Below are 17,642 nucleotides of genomic sequence, written 5' to 3'. Positions count from 1 at the left end.
ACTAGTGCTTGCAGGTTGCAAGTTATATTTAGTGTTTTCCACAGCAAACTAAGTTTCTTTTCGAGTTTCCATTTTTCTGCTTTTCCTTACGTCCCTGAACTACAGTTTTCATTATTTCTTGTCATTTCCATTCAATCGTTGTACGTTTTTACTGTCTTTGTAATCTGCATTTCTTATCATGCAATTTGAATTGCAAATATACTGCGAAATTCATCTTTAATTCATCTCTCATCTTCACGCACATGGTGCCGTTCGCAAAGTTAACCTTCCAGTTTCTAAATCCTTGTTTCTGAGCTTTTATGGAGTATTATCTATACTAATGAACCTCAAGGCGACAGGAAAACGCTGGGGGACTACAAAACTCACTGAAGATAAAACGACGCAGAGAGCAAGGCTTTGACGTTCATCAATGGTGGATTAACGAAGATGAAACTTCAAAGAACGTTCGGCATTTTAAGACAGGTGAATTATCTACGATTTATTATCTTTTTGTGAGTTAAACTTGGAATGAAAGTCAAGTTTCAAGTATGAAATTAGTTGAATTTTCGTCGTCGGTCATTTGTTTCGCTAAAAGTTGTTTAACTTTGCTTCAATAATATTAATTTAAAGCAGAAGATGAGTCCTGATTTTGTTTAAGTTTATAAGAAAGTGACAGCCAGGCGATTTTAGTTTCTTTCTGACAAAATGATTGCTTGTTTGTTTAGTGTTTTTGTTTTTCCGGTCAAAGAATATTTTGAACTTGTTCAACAATATTCTAATTGTCCATGATGTAACATTTTTAAAACTGTTCTACATTTGCTAAACACAGGTCGTAACATTTATTAATTGATCAACGTACAACTGAGTTCTAAACCGTTTGTCCTTAGCTTTTGGGTCATAATTAATGTATGGGGAAGTACGAAAATCCTGCCAAATAAACAAGAATTAGGACCGGCCCCAGTTGTTCAAAGAGTGGTTACTTTATTTATCCCCTCTTGGGTAGTGATTTATCCAAGATGAACAACTGGAGCCTGGTGATTGAAAAAATCTAGATTAAAGTTTGCCAAAGGCTCAATCCATTTTGAGGTGGGGGGCTTGGGGGAGGGGGAGCAGAAAGGGGTGGGGAGAGGGGTGCAAATCTGTCCTCATGGACTTTGGACGTCTAGATACAAGTAAAAACTACTCCAAACATATTTTAGGTATGATCTGCCACTGTTCATTTACAGCTTATTCAATCAACGTTGACGGATTTCAAAGCCTAAGTTTAAGCGACAAGACCGAAAGGTAGCATGGGTAACAGTAAATCACGTAGTTTGGCTGCAGTTTTACGATTGGCAGAGCGATGGGACGGAAGAAAATACCACTAAAATTTTCCCTGGTGATTTATTTTCTGTAGGGGTCAACTGTAGCTGAGTAATGAATTTCCCACATCACTTGCGGTCTTGTCGGGTAGGCTTTCGGAAATAGCAGTATGCTATGAAATGGAATGTTACCATGGAAGTTACAAGCCATTCTTTGACAAGCAGGGTATTGAACAGTCTAAATAAAAATTCTTAACTTATTTCGTTTTTAGTCTACATTAATATTCTTTAATTACCTTTTGGTCAATTTTGGTGGATTCCAAGATGGCCCACATTTTGAAATAGTAGCTGGCATCATCCCAGTGTCAAAGGACGTGATTAGTTCTCAGTTAAGAACATCAAACAAAGCAATCTTGAAAATGTTGTCCTTTAAAATTCGTTGCATAGTTGTAATCTAGTTGGGGGGGGGGGGGGGTAACAGTGCTGGAGGGAGGAATCCACCCTACTCCCTTCCCCCCAAGGTCTAAGAAAATCTCAAAAAGCTCCGTTGATAGTCTTTAATCCCATCAGCTTATACCTAAATTATGTTCTCAATTGTCAGGATGAACGTTTACAAGAGGTTCCAGGATTTCAATGGAGCTAGCAGCATATTACCAACCCTGTTTTCTTAGTGCAACTCACAAGTTATCTCGTCAGCACAAATGGTATGCATCAGCAATGTCAAATGATCCTACATTTGAAGGTGATTAATGCAGGATGAAATTATGGAGATTTTAAGCAAAGTAAGTGATACCTTACTTTATATTCTCTAAGGTAGTGGTTATGTTAGCAACTAAGAAGCCTTGATTTCAATCAGCGTAATCGAAACTTTTCTGTTGTTATCAGTTAGTGATATAACCAATCTCAAATTCCGGCAAAAATATGCATGGAGCTGCCAAATGTTAGGAGTTTGGACGAAATATGGTTTGGGATGTTGCTATCCATTCAGCAGTTTCAGAGCTTTCTTATACAGGATGGGTATGCCCATTTAGAAGTCAAAAAGAAAATGACTACAGCGATAACTCTGCGGTCTTTCCATAGCAGTAAAATGTCCTGTCCAACATATTAATCGCACGTGCTTTTAATTTTAGGGCAAACAGTGAATGCAACAGAACGGAGTTTAATCAGAAGTACAATTTAAAGAGCAAGATAAATCATTGTTGACAAAAATTGTAAGTATTTTAATTGCTTGGCATGAGTGACAGAATAACTGGGCCATTAAAACAGCAATTAATTATTTCATTTGTTACCTGCCACCAAACAGGGTAAGGTTACTAGGCCTTGTCTTGTACTAAACTATATCTCTTGAGGGTGTATTCAATATTTAGTATCAATGCCTGAAAAGACCAAGTATTTATACCAGTTCACCAATCTGCATGGGTTAAATAAGAACATCATTCCACTGGTTGAGAGACGGAACCAAATGAACTGAGAGAGGTTGCCGTGAAAGAACTATTGGGCCATTTAAACGGTAATTAGTTATTTAATTTGTTACCTGCCACCAAACAGGGTAAGATTGTCGCTTGTTGGTGCTTGATAGCTTGTCTTATATCTAGTAGGGGGTAGTCAGCATTTAGCACCATTGCCTGAAAAGACCACTGTACTGATCTGGGTTAATTAAGAACATCATTTTACTGGCTGAGCGAATGAACCTAGAGGGGATTGCCGTAGACTCCTTAACCTGTTGACGTTATCTTACTTTATGAATGCGCCACGCAAATTCCATTGACATCGGAAGCTGACTGAGCCAACTCTATTTCAGACGCATTCCGAGGTGACACTACTGTTTCACTTGGCGTGCATAACCGCTGGGTAATATATCCCAATTAAAGTGAAGATAAAACCTGAACTCAATGGAGCTGCCATAGGCGCCGTTAAATTATCTTTTCTGACGCACAAATTCCACTGAAATTAAAAGCTGGGTGAGTGTAAGAAGCTTTCCTAAGCGACACAGCTGATTCTTTTGACGTGCATTACAACTGGACAGTCTACACCAGTTAACCTCTGCACTATATTAATCAAACCTACGTTTAATTTTAAGGGCAACATTGAGCATGATGCATCGGATTGTGGTTAAAAGAAGGAAGTTCAAGACAAAGCGAAAGAAAAAGCGTTAATCACAGAAGGTGAGTTCCCCTTTCTGTTGTTTATTTAGATTGCTTGTTTTAGGGTATTAAAAATGTTAATTGCCGTTTATGGTTTAGGTATCAAATGCCAAATGTCGTTAAAAAGAACTTCCGCTCTTCAAACAAATTGACGTTAAATTGTTGGAAATGGTGTCTAAATTTCAAAGCTTCAGTGAAAAAATGGAGATAGCATTTTACTGTTCCAAAAATTGGATTTTATTATCGCGTATTTTTGCTTTTAAATGTTCTGCGCGCCGCCAATTTCTGACTCTATGACGTCATACGGTTTCTTCCTGACAAAAGTGGCAACCGTATGACGTCATAAAACCCAAAATGACGGCACGCAGGAAATTTGTATATGTAAGCGCATGAGGCCGAGTAGAATTAAGGATTAATTTTCACGCGTATTTTCAGAGTTTTCCCAAATTTGCGACGAGAGCAATTGCGAAAACTTTGAAAATACAAGTGAAAATTAATCCTTAATTCCACGAGGACTCAATGCGATAACGAGTTTATAACATAGAGGGCAAAATTTCTTAAAACCATCGAGGCACTTCGTAAAACAGTCAGTCCTGGAGTAAAAATACTCGTCCGTAAGCAAAGCAAACAAACAAATTATTTTTTCGTTTCGTAGTGTACAAAACAGACAAAACTGACGAGAAAATTGATTGTTATACACATGTAATTAAGAGAAAATACAAGTTTAAAATTCAGAGGCAAACTAACAACGATGAAACTAAATATTAGGCATCAATTAATTGATTCACCTGCTTCAAAATCGCACGAACACAGATCCATAAATATATCAAACGGTGGATCCAAAGAAGGAACTTGCAGAGTAATTTCTTCCAATGAATTTGACCTGTTCCTTCCTCCCATCAAAAGGACACTGTTATGTTCGGTTATCGTTCGTTGGAAGAAGCCGTAGCGAGGTCAAAGCACTTGGTCATGATCATCATGACTGATTCCAGTTTTTCAAACAATAAAAATCCGATCCAAGTGTTTAGCGTTTGGCACGAATAATACCTTTTGCTGTTTCTAGTAAGACACTTTAATTCATCTTAAGGAATTTCCTTTCTAGCTGCAGCACTTGATTTCCATGTATTTTGGCACAAACAACCCGGCTTATTAAAAAATTCAAACTCCTAAGAACCTAAACGACCTGAAAGAACTTGTTGTTGTTGGGCACAAAATGAAGAACCAACTAAATTTAGAAATGCCGTGCGTAGCCAACCAGGAGCGAGTATTTCCGTCTCTCGACCAATCAAGAGTGAGTAATTTTGCCCTCGGTGAAAGGAAAATTAAGAAAAAAATTCCCTCTGTTTCGACCAATCAGAATTCATTAGTTTACCCGGTATGTTATAAATGCAAGAAAATGGGCGATAATCATATTCAACTTCTAGAACAGTAAAATGTTATCTCCACTTAAATTTAGCAATTTGTTTGGAGGAGTAGATGTTCCCTTCATCAAACGCTCCAACTTTGTTGCGCGCGATATTGTGCCAATTGTGCCTCAGTGTTTACACCGTGTGTCTCGACCCCAAGAAAAATGAGGAAATTTTTATAATTTTCGAAATCTTGTTAGTATGAAGCATCATGTAATTTAAAAATGAAATTTAAAACTAACAAAATAGAATTGAATTGAAGTTTGAAATGAGGAGCCCCTAAGGCGCAGCGAGTGAAGTTCGACTCGCTCGACAATTTTTCGAGCATCAAATGGTATTACTGTTTGCTATTCAGGTAAACTTGGGATAAATCGTCTAAACTATGCTCCGAAATTCAGAAAATAAGTGTTTGTTTCAATTAAGTGCCGTTCCTTCAACATTATTAGGCAAAATTTTTTGCGAAAGTTCTTGAACGAGAGTTCTCAGTCTACGTAGCAGTCGTTTTCTTCCAAGCGGGCGTGAGAAGAGAATTTGAAAGTTACTGGAGAGAAGGAGCAAAATGGACATGGGAGAGGGGAGGGGAGGGGAGGGGAGGGGAGAGGAAGGGAAGAACTCCCCAAATCACTCAAACCAGGCTTGTAAATTTTTCGCGGGAAAAAATACTACGGCATTCGAGTGTAAAAATTGTTTTTTTGTCGAGAAGTGTGTCGAGTGAACGACCGAAAGTACGGGATAGAGTTCATGCAACCCTACTTGTGTGTTTTGAACAGCTACTCAAAGTAATATGATGACAGTTTTGATCTGCGAATGAATTGCCTAAGGCGTCCTGTGGCCCGTTTCTCGAAAGTCCCGGTTCCTTACCGACCCCGATAAGTATATTTTTAAATGTTTTTTCGCTGTTTACACAGTGATTACAGACATGGTACTTGGCCGATGTTTTCACAGAATTATAAGATTTTAAAATTTAGTATTCAAAGCTAACAAAAATTGACTTACCAAAATCACTTATCGGGCCCCAGGTAAGTTACCGGGACTTTCGAGAAACGGGCCCCTGAAACGTACCCTAATACCTTTTAGATTTCAGCCAAGTAGTTACACTAGGCTTTTTTGTCTTCTGGGCCGGGGGGGATTCGCTCCCCCCACCTCCATAGCTTCGCAAATATAAGAGCAATGACAAAGGGGGATTGGGGGATAGATAGTTCGCTGAAGGGTGTTTCCTTGGAAGTCCGCAAAGGGAAATGATGGAGCCATATGACGTCATAATTAAGTCATGATTACCAAATGGCGGCCATCTTGGATTTCTGGATTTCCCCAAAACTTCAGGAAAGCGCCGAAATCGAACTAAAAGTAATCAAAACCAACAAAGGAACACTAATATGAGCTAAAAGCATAAAAGTTACGGCAAGAAAAGTAATTTTTCTTCATTTTAAAAAGGAATTTTCCATTTTCTGGAAAACTGCTTGTCAAAAATTGGTTGCCATGGTAACATCAAAGTCAATGAATACTAACCGGCCACATCAAAGTTTTTCCAGATAAGTTTCTGAAAAAGTACTCAAAGGTCATGCCGTTTCCTTTAATATGAAAAAAGCGTGTCTATACTCGGTAACAAAAAAAAAGTAACAAAACCACCAGCGACCAAATATTCGTAGAGCTCTATATCTACTCCTAAAGCACAGATTTCGTCGGAGTTTGTAGATTTTAAAGTTATCCCATTTATGACTTCGTCAAATTTTGCTATAGAAAATGTTTAATTTTTGACTAGGAACTTGCAGTTCTGTTTACTCTTAGTTTTTAGGTCTATTTTTTGCCTGACCGAAATATTGGGCAAACGTATTCCAGTGATAGCTGCAAGATCTGCCTTGTATCTTGAAAGTTACTTAATGAATAAAATCAAGGACAGTTTGCCAGTCATTCCTAAAACTAACACAGCGACATAATTTGGGTTTGTCAGGCTGAGGACATTTTGTGATTGAACGTCGTTCGAAAAGTTTTATTTCAAAAGTCGCAATTTGACAATGATGACGTCATTATTTCCGATCGCTTACCATCTTCATATCGCTGTAAAACCGAGACACGGAATAACATTGCGCACAATTGGTTAGAGTTCATTTTCCGGTGAGCATAAGAATTCGAAGGCTTCTCTCTCTTCCTTTCTTGAAGGACAAACGAGGAGTATGCCGTTAGATTTTGGGAACCAAGCTGTACAAGCCATTGAAAACATCCCACATACCCTTTAATACCCCTACGCTAACCGAGAACTAAACATGAACAATGTCCTTATTGGGTTTCCAGGGTTTATCCATAGCTGCCCATATTTAAATGTAATTTGGCCGTTCGCCTACCAAAGCACGTAGCAAAATCAAGTATTAAAGTACATTCAGTTGCATCCCTGCTAAGCAAAAAGTAAATAGTATATCCAAGAGACCAGTTTTTTTTAATATTTTTAGTCACAACATCGAAAGATTTTGAACCTTGAATGGCTGACCTTGTAGACTGAACCTATTTAACTTAAGGTGATAAAAATGTAACTTTCTAATTGCAGATTTTGCTTAATTTTCAGGGCGCCTTGAAGATGACAAGTCTTGACAACACAAGCATGGGAACAAGAGCAAGTCAAGCACTTTTTTATTCAAGGTAGAACATAAGTATTAATTCTTTTTCAAAAGCCGACTAAAATCGAACTTTATTTCTTCGGTGAAAAGAATTTTCTGTACACGCGAAGACGCACTGTATCAAAAGGCTTCGATTATCGTTTAATTTTTCACGTGAATTCTCAACACATTTTTGTATTTGTTATCGATTTCAACAAATTTCACTCTTCGGTTAGCCACATTTCCTGGATTTCGTGACAGTACAGAGAGAAATGTTGTTTTCGGTGTCAAGAAACTATTAATTTTATAGCTGAGGCATGTTTGCTTTAAGGAGGCTCCCAACAGCTTCTCTGGCATTGGGGTGGATCTTTTCAAATCAATATTTCGCATGGAAGACTTGCTTCGATTACCATCATACTTCACCTAGAATAAAATTGTATGCTTTTGTTGGTTTCCAAGCAGCGGCTGTTACCATAGCAACGGTGACATAAAGCACTTCATTTTAAATAACGTCGATTATCACGAAATCTAGTCCGACACTTTACAACAAAACTCTACCGGATTTAAACTACTCAACCTAGACAACTTGCGGGCGAAACTAGAAAAAAAAATCTGTAAGAGCGTTTTCAAGTCACTAAAGAATCATTAGTTGTTGCCGGATTTTTTGTCAATATCGCAAGAAAAATAAAACTTATAACTTCTCATTTCTGTCCAAAGGTCTTTTATCACAGCAAAACATTCTAAAAGTACCTTGAGGTTCTTAGGTGGCTGCGATGTCAAATTGTTTGCGTTTTAAAACGGCTAAAATAAGTCGAAAAGCTTGTAGTTTGCATAAATCAAAATATTTCAGAAATTCCCTGAGGCGTTAGAATAATAATTTGTTTTGATGTTTGAGCAAGTTTTAGGTTTAAGAACCATTTTGGGTGTTAGATAAGACGGCTGAAACTCGGTCAAGTTTGATTCAGTCGCTATTCTCTTTCTCTGAAAATGAGTTTTATTTTATTTTTCCTGGTCCACTTCACTGCTATTCTCGCCCAATCAATATTTATGCACACCACGCTTGTGTCAACTCACGGGTTTATCATTCACGCCTTACAATAAAACGTCTTGTGATATCAACAACAACAACAATAGCAGTAAGAAACGTTTTTAACTTCTCAGTGACCTTGGTGTAGTAGACGCTAATCGAAACAAGCCTTCCATGTGAAATATTAATTTCGAAAAGATCCACCCCAATGCCAGAAAAGCTGTTGAGAGCCTCCTTAATTTAAAATTATTGCAATTATCTACAGGTTTGGTCAACTTCAGAACTTTGAAATTCTCTAAGTCTTTTTGGTTTTGTCGGGTTTTAAAAATATTTTTTCTTTTGAACAATGACTTGATATATATATAAAACAAATTCATGCCAAGCGATCGTAAGCAAAATTCTGCGTGTCAATGTAAACTGGATTCGAATTTTCTCGCAAGCCTTTTTCTTGAAGTTTAATTTCAAATTTTAGTGTACAGCCGAATTTGATGGAAAAAATCGTGAAAAGTTGTATTCACCGGTGAATATAGTCAGTTTTAAACATTTCAAATATACTTTTTGCTTATTTTTTAGCGGTCCAAAACATTTTCATGTGCAATCTCGGTTAAAACCACGCATTTCAAAATGAAGATTTCGACTAAAGCATTTGCAATATATTTGATTCGCTCGTTGTAACAACAAATTAGCGAAACTAGGGTTTTCATGAAAAGTTCTTGTTTATAGTGCGTCTTTGTGTTTATTTTACATTTGCGAAGTTTCGAATACTGACAGTTTTTCTATTAAGCAATTGCAAGACATTTTTGACAAATTTAGTTTGCGTAGAAAGGAAATTTTCAGCAAAGTTTAAGATACCGCAATAGTTCATGTTTTAATGAAATTTTATTGACTAACGCATGTTCAAAATTAATAAATTTTGGCGTAACTTAATATCTTTTGTCTCTCGTTTGTTTTTATGGTAACCTCTGTGTAATTGTCAAATTTTCCCGCCAGAAAACTTAGAAAAAATACGGGCGCCTAAAATACGCATGCGCCGTTTTTTTTTTTGAAAAATTTTTCCATGTTGTTAACATCTGTTTCAAATTTTTAAATTTTCCCGCCAAAAGACTTAGAAAAAATACGGGCGCCCAAAATACGCATGCGCCGTTTTTTTTAAAAAATTTTTTCACATCCAATTTTTATATTATTGCATTCTGTAAGTAAGCGTAATAATAACAATATAATTAAAGAACTTAATTTCAATAATAAAAGTCACATTCAAGCAAACAATTGTTTCAATTTCATTGTCCTTTATTTTCTTTGTCTTCTTATCCAATGAATATTTTAGTTAATTAATTAAGTTAAAATCAATTAATTAATTAAAAGGTGTGTAGAAATTTTTTTCCTATATATACTAAGTCTTTTGGCGGGAAAATTTGGAAAAATTTGCACAGCGTTTCCCCTGGCAACAGATTTGGCAAAAATATTAATTGGGTACTCTTTGAACAATTTTCGCTCACAAAAAATTCAAAGAGTACCCCTACAAATTTTGCCCGCCAGATAAACATAAACCATCTCGGAAAGAAACTCCAAGCAATGGGCAATTTAAAAAGCGAACGTTTGAAATTTTGAACGAAACGTTCGTTTTAGCGAAGTTTCATTTCCGAGATGGTTTATGTTTAAACAAACTAACGTCACTTTCACAAGGCTAAATAAAGTTTGCAAACTAGTGTTGTCAAATACAAGTTGGCACGAATAATCATTGCATGCACAAAATTAAGGCTTTCAAACAAACCGAGAAATTGTTTCTTTTCTTTTCGTTTCTTTTTGCAACGTTTAACACGCCAAATTCTATTTGACAACAGGAGATTGGAAACCTTACTTTGCCAAGTGAAGGTGACTTTAGAAATATCGAAGCGACATGGCAATTCAAGACAAAATTTTGCAACAGAAGAAGAAACGTTTTTGGATTGCCGCGAAAACAGATTGTTTCAGGACGTTTTATTGAAATTTAGTTGATATTTGAATGTCTTTTCCTTCTAGCTGTTGCAAAACTGTCTAACTTGCAATGTCGCTTCTTGTGACCTTGTTCAACCGGCAGAGTTCTAAACTCCACGACTATATACAGCGTTACACAGGACAACACATTTGTAGTGAAAGCATCTAGAAAATGATATGTGAAAGCTATTCTGATTTGCAAGTATTAAGACAATTCGTCTTAAGTTTTGTTCGAAATTTCCCCTCTATTGTTGGTTTGGTTTCTGAGATTTTACTTTTGTGATTAATAAAGACAATTTTCACTGGTAATAGTTTAATTCAGTCCTCTTGTTCTAACTCTTTTTGGTCAAAATATCAAAACTGAAAGTACATTTCTTAGGTAAACAATCTGTAGTTCTGGTTATTTAATTTCACTGATCGAGATAATGGATACCTTGCTTGTACGTTTGGCAAACCTTACGTTTTAGCAATTTCTTTTCAACTATCGATCAAAGAATTCTATCTCCTTTTTATATCTTTTCAGTTTTTCAGCCAATTTTCTTCCAATTTCAACACTGCTGCTCCTTAGCGATTCTTTTAATTTACGACAATTTCTGTTTGTGTATGTCCTTTCGTTTCTTTTTCAATTGTTATTGAAAATTAAAAGTTTGAGCTTTCACTCATTCGTCTTGTCCAGTGTAACACTATATATAGTTAAACAAGGTCTTAAATATCCAGTAAACTACTAAAACTAATGTCTGGTTGAGATAATGCAAACAATTTAAGCCTAAAAAACAAAAACTACATTGAGAGAGAGAGCCAACGCCTGAACGCCAAAACAAATTTGCATAGATTTCTTATTTGTAAGTTAGAATGATGTTTGTTTATCTATAATTTGTTAGAAGTTTATTTTCTCAATTTTCGAGGTAATGGAACATAACAAAAATACTAAAATCTGCGTTATTTGAACGTCAAGAAGATCCTTACATGCGACCGAAAGATTAAAAAAAAAATTGTGTAAAGTTTTCACCCTTATGATTTCTCATTTTCTAATTTCTCATTTCAAAGTGCGAATTTCAGGAGAGAAGATATCTTTTTTAATAACTTTAAACACACTCTTTGCCATATCCACCGCGTGATTCCAACGTACAACTTTTAAGGATTCACAAAAAAACGTTTTAGTTAAGAAAATAAAATACAAATCTTCCTTCAATTCCATACCAGAAATAGCTGATATAAACTAAATTTGAGAGTTTTGAAAAACATTTCTGAAGTAGGACCCCGCTTTCCTTCAAATAATATTTTGATATCTTAATATTTGAAATTTTTCATAAATAGAAGTAGTAAATATTCAAATGTAAAGAGTGGGTAAAAATTGACTTGTGGTTATTGTTCAATGGTAAGTTTTGACTGCTCCAGAGGAATTTATGCCGAGAACTAAAACGATTGTTGTCAACAAACCAAACAACCTAGTCAGTCAATAAGTTTGTTTTTCCGAACTTTTAAAACAAATTGAAGATTTCGCCTACACGAAAACTGCAAAAAAAAGTTTCAGATCTTCTATTGCAATTGGCCGGCCGTTTGAAAATTAAAATAAACACAAATTAATGCATAATCTTTTATTCCACTAATGTTTAAGTCAAATTAATTTGTTCCAAATTTAATTTTGTCCTTAGCCTTCCTGTCAAATCATAGTACTTAAAAGAACAAAATAGGGAGCAGCATAAAGGCTATTTTCAAAGAATTGAATAACTAGATGCTCCCTAACTGAGTTCCAATTGCCTGAATAAATTTGGAGGAAATATAGCACTTTTGATTTAATAGTCTTTTGCGGTCTTTGAACTCTTATTTCCCGAATGCGGAAGGCGTTTTAAAGTGTTTTTGTAAACATTACCTCAACCAGACACTAGTTTACTATCTGTTGTAATATGTCAAGAGAACATAAGGGATTAAAGAAGCTTTTAATTTGTCCCCTTGCCCCTTAAGTTTTTGCTTAGAATGGAAATGATTTGCATGGTTAAATCGCTTCAATTAATTGCTCACTTTGTAAATTTGTACAATGAGAAATGTAGAAAGAAATGCTCGTGTGCATTAGCTTTTCTACGACAATTTGGTAATACAATTTCCCCTTTTCTTTAGAACAAGGATTCCTTTTGGAGCCTTACGTTCCCTTGACAACTACAAACACTTACAAGGTTCAACTGCCAGGTTCCATGTATATCAATCTTTTATGACTCGTAGTTAATTTTGAGAGCCATGATTAGAAAACATCCAAAACAGAAGAAATATTTTCAATGCTTATGATTCGTTGTCTTCTTCCCCTTATGAAAATTTGAACTAAACATCGCACAAAATCTCCGCGTCAAAACTCGTACGGAAAGCACTTTTTACACAATTGAATAACTCCCAATCCAGGTAATACAGTTTTTATAAGTACAGCGAGACAGCAAATTGAGAACAAACTTGAAAACCCCATTTGAACTGGGTAGCCCACCTACACCCCTACAGGACCTCTGGTCAAGGTATTCCAAATTACACAAAACGTTTATGACACCAAAAACGTTCAAATAGTCTAGAGATTCCGGGAATCAGTTTTCACCGTAGTGGAATTTAGTAGCCAGATTTTGTTGTTTGAATGGGAGAATAAACTTTTGGATTTTGATATCAAGGCTAGACAAATAGTAACAATCACATGTTTTTTTTTGTATAATTTTCAAATTTTACCATTTCTTGTCGTTTTTGTGGTTCTTAATCCTCTTTGATGAATTTTGAGTCGCACTATTTACATTTTGAACAACTATCCTCCAAATTTAGACCCCACTGATTTAAGAGAGGAGGGGTGCCGCCCACCACCCAACCCCCACCCTGTCATAAATCTCTCAGTCATTGACAGTCGGCGTTTTAAATTCGGTTTATTAAAATTGTGCTTTCTCCAGTTTTGAAAACGTTTATCCTATTTCGTCAAATATGACAGTAATATTTTCGTTTTCATAACCACGGTATCTGGCAGTTTAACCTTGTAATATAACTATTTGATAAGCAACCCGCCAACTTTGAGCGATCGCTGTCTTTTAAAACTTTTGTTGTCAATTAGAAAATCAGCCAAGATAAATTAGATGAAAAGATACTTATCGAAGTTTCAAGTTGTATCAAATGTAGAAATGTACGTTGAATTGTAAATTTAACTGGCCGGGCGAAAATATTATGTGAATGTAGAAGATCGCTTAAAATTGAAGCCAAGTGTTCTCCATAAGAAAAATATCTCTTAATGGACGATTGGTATATTTAGACAAAAACAAGAAACGCAACCCATATTTTCAATGATTTAACAACAACAACGACGACAACAAAAGAATCGTTTAACTTTGCGAGCTGAAGTGTTTTGGCTCAAATTGGCTCAAATTTGCTTCAAGGGCCTAGAACCTCCCGATCGCGACCAATATAAAAACGAATTTTAAGTGTAACTTCCCAAAAACTTCATTTAGCTTTGTCACATACGATCATCGTCCATCAGAGGTATTTTTTTTTTAGCAAAATAAACAATCAATTTTCTTGGCTTATCTTTAATCCCGTTTCCTGCGGTCCATTCCTTGCTCTGCGATTCTTTTCGTCTTCTTGTCCATTATTGTTCCTTCCTCTGATAACTTCACCTTTGAGGGAGAGATAAAAAAGACTCGTGAGCTATTTGTCAGACAATACGACATATACCCATTTATGCTAAGGTATAAGTTCTTTCCTTTCTTGCTGCCGAGATTATTTAGGTTGCCTCTAGAGGTAAATTCGCGACATGAATTTGACCACTAAATTTTCATTGCAGCTTTAAATTAGCTCAAACAAATATTTCTGGAGTATATTTTCAAGCTTTCAGAACGTCTGAGAAACTAAAATACGAAATATGTTGATCGCAACAAAGTCCGTGCAAGGAACCAAGGCCACGTCAAAGCACGTGCTCAGTATTTCGAACAAGTTGATACAAAATCGCTTGAACATTGAACGGCGAACAAAACCAGCTTCCCCGCAGTCATTTCCTTTCTTTCCTTCTCTTTCTCCGGATAGAATTTCGTGTGATAGCAACTGCAATTGAACGTTTGCGAATTCTGATATTATTGTACTTCGGAAAATACGGTGAACTGAATTTGTTCAACATGGCAAACCAAAATAATTTCAGGACCTGCTCGCTTACTAAGAATTCAAAAGTTTGAGGGCTGAAGTCCTATGAAAATATGTACTCACCATTTGTTTGTTGGAAACCGAGACTTATTCTTAATATGTCCAAGTCTTCCTTCCATTTCGGCATATTTTCAAGGACGGAGTTCGTCTTCACACGTCTTCAGTTGTCGGCAAGTTCGTTAGTTTGAAGCGAAATTCTCGACGATGTAATGAATATGGATTAGTTGCTGGAACCAATCAACAACTGCTAAAAACGGCATCAGTGCATATCTTGACAAGAATGTATGCCTTTTGATATACTTATGAATTAATTTTCTACCGCCTCAGTCCTTTCTTTTTCTTCGCATAGACAATTCGCCGAAAAACTTTTATTGAACAGTGTCGTACAAATAGGAGGAAAATTCAAGGCTTCTAGTCCCCGAAAGTAAAACACAACAACAACAACAACAACAGTAACATGTTTTATTATATAGCTGCAGTGGTCCCCACTGAAAAGGAGCATTCTGATTGGCTCCCCGACCGGTCCGAATATTCCAATACGGACCGTTAAAATTGACCGCTTGCGTTAAAACGTTTGTTTGATAGGAACAAAGCGTTTCAATTCTGGCAAAAAACAAAGCAAAAATGCTTTAAATTAATCTTATAAAGTAGAAACTGTTCAAACCGTCATGTCGCAGTTTTTTCTTTGTTGCACTTTTTTCTCGCACTGCTTGAACATAAACAAGTTTTACGTGGAAAAGAAAGAAACAAGTGGGAAAGTCTGTATTAATATAAACCTTATTGAACTAGCTTGTTCAGTCCATATTGGCCAAATATTTGCCTTGTTCTTTCTTTGCAAGTTTATGGACCTCACATTCGGCTCGGTCCATAGGCTTGCCAAAAAAATACAAAAACAAAAAAAAACTCGACCAATCGACCAATACGGAGCTCACGCTAGTTCAATAACATAATTATATAAATAACGGAAATAACGTGCAAGATGCCTAAAACCAATTTTATTCTTAATTATAATCGTTACAATGTCCTGGAATTTGATTGGTTCACCAGCTGCTCTTTTTTGTCTAATTATCTTGTAAACTGAAGCTGTAACGGAACAGAGCAATCGGACAGTGGACTGTAATGGATAGTGTTATCAGACAGTTCTATGAGCCAATCACATTAAAAACTCTGCACTAAATCCACCAATCACATTTATCATTACAGTTTCCATAGCAAACGTAACTCACAAGGTTTTCTTTGTCAAAATGGAGCATTTCTTCACCAACAGTTTTCTCCATTTTTTTCTCTCCAACATTGTTATGCTTTCAATTAATATAAGTTATTTTGAAAACATTTTTCTCAGAAATTGCACTGTAATGCTTTCGATTGATCAAACGTTAATCATCAAGTTTTCCTCGCTCGTGTCGGACTGACTTTTTTTGTACCATGCATAGCAAGCGTTTCCGTTTGACCGCGCGGAAACTGGGACGAGAGTAGAAATCGATTGTTTAGTGCAGAAAACTCCACGGAAACACTTGCTTCGTGGGGTAATCTTTTTGTCACATCCACTTGTTCTCGGAATATTGTAATGATTATGATTAATTCGTAACAGGACTTCATGTCATCCGATTCGGTCTGTAATCATTCGAGTGGTGAAACAAATCGGACCCGCTGCGGAGTCGTCTGATGTTGTTAATCACTCGTATGATTACAGACCGAATTGCACTCCACACAGTCCTATTACCATTATACATTGTATAAGCTGCGGGCAAGAAGGCTTCTGCTCACTCGTGATGTTTTCAAAGTTCTCAAATCACACAAGCCGTATTTTGAGACCGTTTTAAGCATCACTGGTACCCATAGATCATAAAATGCACTCGCATTCATACCGATTTTGTATAATGTCGCGAAACCTTCCTACAATACGATACCTGTACTTTTCCTTTTTGTAGATCAATAAGTAAGACTTAAAAGTTACGCTCACTGTGTTATTACCATGGCAACGAGTTTTGCTGTAGGAGTGTCTGCCTCTCGGTATCTGGTCGAAAATGAAGATATTTGGTTCATAGCAGAAATGAACTGGGGCCGAGACTTTGGGTCTCATGAGGTACATTGCTGGTGCCAGGTTTGAACAGCATCACTCCAATATTTCCCGAGATTCTTGATTTTGTGATTTATCTTTGCACTGAGGTGATTTGTGACGTCACCAGTTTTTTTTTTTTTAACAACAAGGCACCTGGAGGCGTTCACGCGGGATGTTTTGGTCGATGCAAGCATTAACTTTGAATGGCTACCCACAGTTATAATCTGTTTATACGTACAAACAAGAAAGCCATAAAAACTTAAAATAAGAGGCTTTTTTACTCCATAGTACGCCTGGCGCGATTAAGCTAATTGAATAGTTTTTAGTCAAAAAGATAGCGTGCTATTTTAGCTAGCTTCCGTTAGGCTACTTGACGTCATACCGGAAATTTTTTTATGATAACATAATGACCGAGCCACACAGATACAGACCTGACTCTCGTTTACTATTCCATCATTGCTTTATAGCGGACGGGACTCGAACTCCTGCATTATTTGACTGCAGCGCCAGCGATGATTTTACTTCAATCTGTCCCTCAAAGCGTTATTTCGTCGCCTTGAACTCTCCAATTTCCACCGTTTAAACTGTCGAGTACTTCTAAGAAGTTATTCGATCGATTTACCACTTCAAAAAGGTTTGTTTTTTCTGAAAACGGCATATTAGAGTCTTGAAGCGTGAAAACAACATGGCCGTCAATTTGAAAAATCCAATTTACGCGTAGGACAAAAGCCTCCTGATTGGGCCGCGATTGCTGCAGACAATTGGAACAATCGACCGAAACCTTGATGCAGTCTGCCCCAGGGCATCCCGCATAATAAAAAGAAATTACAATTTGTGACTACGACCATTAAAAAGAAAAAAATAAGATACTCCACCGAAACCTTGACGCGGTCTGCCCCAGGGCATCCCGCGTAAAAAGCTTGAATATCTCCGGAACGAGAGAGATATATTCAAACTAAAATCGCCATTCTTGTCCTCTTTGAAAGGCCTTTCAAATATGCATAAATTA

The 17,642-nt window shown here is 36.5% G+C and overlaps 1 long non-coding RNA gene across 1 annotated transcript; it reads left to right on the top strand.

Moving 5' to 3' along the window:
• The first annotated feature begins 212 nt into the window (after positions 1 to 212).
• LOC146458319 (uncharacterized) lies at positions 213 to 9,714 on the top strand. The gene is made up of 5 exons (XR_014858249.1): positions 213 to 462; positions 1,882 to 2,062; positions 2,411 to 2,491; positions 3,361 to 3,445; positions 7,391 to 9,714. It is a non-coding gene; the product is annotated as an uncharacterized LOC146458319 (long non-coding RNA).
• Positions 9,715 to 17,642: the final 7,928 nt, after the last annotated feature.

This window comes from Pavona decussata, unplaced genomic scaffold (assembly GCF_977016875.1).
Source record: "Pavona decussata unplaced genomic scaffold, jaPavDecu1.1 SCAFFOLD_233, whole genome shotgun sequence".
NCBI classification, from domain to species: domain Eukaryota; kingdom Metazoa; phylum Cnidaria; class Anthozoa; order Scleractinia; family Agariciidae; genus Pavona; species Pavona decussata.
The sequence above is the reverse complement of the archived record's forward strand: the minus strand, read 5'-3'. Positions and strand labels throughout refer to the sequence as shown.